Below are 4,059 nucleotides of genomic sequence, written 5' to 3' on the forward strand. Positions count from 1 at the left end.
TGGCTTTTACATGCATTATAAAAACACCTGTATAAAAAAAGATGCTATGAAGCAAGGCTTTTGGAATCCTCAAAGTACAAAGTCAACAGGGCTGAAACCAAACAAGAGTAAGAAAGTGTTCAGACCCAAAAGCCAAAAGCCAAAATAATTGCAAAAATGTAAAAGTTCAAAAGGTCTTAATCAGGTTATGCAGCTAATTTGAGTTTTTTCATTATTTTCCTTCAACATTAAGTAACACGATTTTAAAATTTACAATTAAGTAAAAGCGAGAAGGGGACCTTTTGCCATCTTAAAGTAGAAACAAGCTTTGTTACCATTAAAGTGAATTTCTGCTGAAATATACAAAATTATCACCAAAATCCTACATAAGAGTTAAAATACATGCCAAGCCCCACTAGCCACCCTCCCACCTACCCCACCCCCCCACAGGAAATTACCCTGCAGTTTCCTATAAGACTATTATTTCATGAACTTTACATATTGTGTAGAGATATTATCACTTGCGATGAGCTAGATAGGTTACAACCTTTAAAATACCAAACTCTTACTGAACACCTACAATGTGAAATCAGTAAAAAGGACAGCTACCATGCATAAATAACAGGCTCTTTCTAAGAGTAAAGTCTTACTAAAGTAAGCCCAGAAATGGATGTTTCCCATCACAACGCATTAAAACTGGCCAAAGAACTTCTTTAAACTTGATGTTAACATTCAGAGTCTAAGTGGACACTCACTTTGGAAATGCCCAAAGACTTGAACTTTTATTTACTACCACAACTAACTGCATGGTAAAAACTAAGCAAATTTAAAAAATAATAATATCAGTGTTCTTTCTGAATTTAGTGTTTACTAAATGACCTTCTAGTGGAGAAATTATTTAAACATCCTGTATGGGTTTTCTTGGCAAATGGAAAAAAATCCTCAAACTGTGATACATTTATGAAATCTATTTTACATTATTTCTTCCATTTGTTCCACTTTCACATATCTATATAAGGAAAACTTTTTAAGGGAACAAAAGTAGAATAACAAATTTATTATCTGATTAGGGTCAAAGAAAACATCCTTACAATCAATAGCACAGGTTCAACTCACATGAAATCAGAATAGAAAAAAAAATGATAAGGAACTTAGATTATGAAATCATTCAGAATTCTGGAAATTAACTCTAGCTTCAGGGACCATTTTTGAAAAGATGGAATGACTCCAAGTTCGCGTTTATCATCATTTATTATTTATTAACAATTACTTTACACGTGTCGTTTTATAAGTTCAAAACACCAAAATCCAGGATACTCCAAACTGTAATAAACAAGACATGCCTGCCACGGAAAACACGACTTCGAATTTACCTGGAGATAGTCTATTTTTAATAAAGGTTAGTTAACGACAAACCGGTAACATTTAGCTTCTAAATGGTCAAGAGGAAGGAATAACAAAAGCAACCCAGGTATTGGTTTTCTTTTGTTTAGGATCAAAAGGAAACCACGACCGTAAGGGTTAAGCCAAAGAAAAAGTACACCCCCCAAGAACAGGACCCCCCCCCCGCCGCGACCCCGAACAAAATAATTAAAGTTGCAGATTTGAAAACCAAGTTGAAAATCCGTGCAGTCAATCAGCGAGCCTTCCAGAGGCGTGTGACAACCGCCGGGCTCCACTCCCCGAGCAACTTTCCCAAGTGAGCAGGGCGGGCGGTCCACGCGCGAGGGCCTGCGCGTGTTCGAGCACAGCCGGCGGCTCGGGAGGCGAGACTCCGGCTAACAAAGGTTACAGCCCCCCGCCCCCCAGAAGAGTGGCCGCCAAGTACCTCCCGCCCCCAGCACGGCTCCCCAACAACTCCCGCGGGCAGAGCCCCGTCTCCAGCTTCGGAAACCAGCAGCGCGACCGCCCAGCGCGCGCGGCCGAGGGAGGGCCCGGCCGGCCCTTCGCCCCGGGACGCGCCCCCGGGGCCGACCCCTCCCCGCCCGCCCGCCGGGCCCCGGCCCCAGCACCCCAGCACCCCGACCTCGCCACACCCCAGCCCCCAGCCCCGGGCCGGGCGCCGCCGCGAGCGCGCCGCCCCGCGCCCCCCTCACACCCCTGACCCCAGGGCCCGCGGGGCGCCGCGGCTTTACCTGCGCCGAGGCTGCGGGTCCCGCCCCGCCGGAGCCGGGGGTCCGGGACCTTTTGTTCCTTCCTCTTCCGAACGGGATGAGGGGCCGGGAGGGAGAGGGGAATGGGCGACGGGAGGCGGAACTGAAAACACGCCCGCGGCCGCCCGCCCCGCCCCGCCCCCCGAGCGGCGCCCGGCCCGCGGCCCCGGCGCGGGGAGGGGGCGCGGGCCCGGCCGCCGCCCGCGGCAGGAGGGGGTGGGGACGCGCGTCCCGCCGCCGCCGCCCCTCCTCCGCCCGCGCGCGCCCGCCGCCCCCCGCCGCCGGCCCCGCGGGCCGAGCCGCCCCCGCCGCGCCCGCCGGCCCACCTCCGCTTCCGCCCTGCGCCCTCCGCCGCCGGCCGCAGCGGCGCGGCGCACCCACCTCCGGGCGGCTCGCTCGGCGCTCGCTGCTGCTGGCCGGGAGCTGCTCCTCCGCCGCCGCGGCCGCGCGTAGCCCCGCCTCCCACCCCGGGCCGCGGGCCCCGCCGATTCGCCGGCGGAGCCCCGGGGCTGGCACCCCGCCGCCCGCTGATTGGCGCCCCCGGCCGCCCGTTAGGGCGCGAGGCACGCCGGCCGCGCGCAGCCCTCGGCGCGCACGGAGAGCGGGAGGCGGAGGAGGGCCGGCGGGAGGCCGAGCGCCCGCGAGGGCCGGGTGCGAGCGGGCCGGGAGAGTCGCGCGCCGCGGCCTCCCCACCTCTTCTCCCCCGGCCCGCCCCGCCCTCCCGCCGGACCGGCGGCGCGCGCGCCCAATCAGCGCGCGGGGTGCTCGGGGTGTGAGCCGCGCGTCGGGGGCCTGGAATCGGAAGGGAGACGTCGCTCGCTGATTGGTCCCGCCTCCCCCGTAGAGCGTGAGGCGAGGCGCGGCCGGTGGCCGGCGGCCGGGCTGGGGGGGGATGCCCGCCGCTTCGCTTGACGTCGGCCCCGGCGCCCTCCCTCGAGAGGTGCTGGGGCGCGGGAGGCGCGCGAGCCGCCGCGCCGGGGAAACGACCCCCGGCGCCCCCCAGCCCCGGGCCTCCTCCCGCGCCTCTCGCCCGCGCCATTGGGTGGGGCCTGGCCGCGGCCGCCGCCGGGCCCACCCTCGGTGGTCCCGCTGGGAGTGGGCACCTGCTCGGGCCCTGGGGAGGCCCGGGGCCCGCCGGGAGGACGGGCGAGTCGGGCCGAGGGAAGGTTCTGCGGGAGCCCGGGTGCCCGAGCCACTCCGGGCGCGCCCATATGCGACTGAGCGCGCGAGTGGGCGGGGCCCTGGGGGTGCACTCGGGGGCGGGGTCCCCGATGTAAATAAGCGCAGAACGGGCATCTTTTTGGGCTGTAGGACCGAAGGGGATACCAGGGATTTTAGCCTGACTCTTGTTCCTGCCTTTGGTAAAGATGATGCTAGTTGTGCATGCTCTGAGTGGTGCTTGTGAGGTCTGAAAGCTAAGCGCCTAGCATGTTTCTTAATTGCTGTGTTTTCCTCTCTTCCCCTTCATTTCTCCCCTGTTCAGGTGATGCCCACAGCCCCCAACTTCTTACTTCTGTGCTACAAGACCCTAAGCTGCTGGTTGCCCATCGCAGGTGGGGATACCTGCGCCTGTAACGCTGTTTTTTCCATTGGGAAAGCTTCTGCTGAAGTAGTGAACCAACTAATCACATCAAGTGTTTATTAAGGACCTTCTCTGTTAAGCAGGAAACGTCTTAGAGCTAAGATTGAAAAGAAACAGGTCTCACACAGGTGGTAAGAGAGACAAGAATAGAGCACACTTGGCTCTCTGGCCAGAGCTCATCTCATGTACTTTTTCATTGGTTAAGGGGGACTCAAGATAAGGAAGGGGTAAAGTGTCATTGGCAATATTAATCAATAAGCAGGAAGTACCAAATGACCATTTCAAACAATGAAAATCCTTAAAGTGTACTCAGAATTGAAGGCTTCCCTGAAGAGGGTGGTGATG

This window comes from Talpa europaea (genome assembly GCF_964194135.1).
Source record: "Talpa europaea genome assembly, chromosome: 13".
In the NCBI taxonomy this organism is placed as follows: Eukaryota; Metazoa; Chordata; class Mammalia; order Eulipotyphla; family Talpidae; genus Talpa; species Talpa europaea.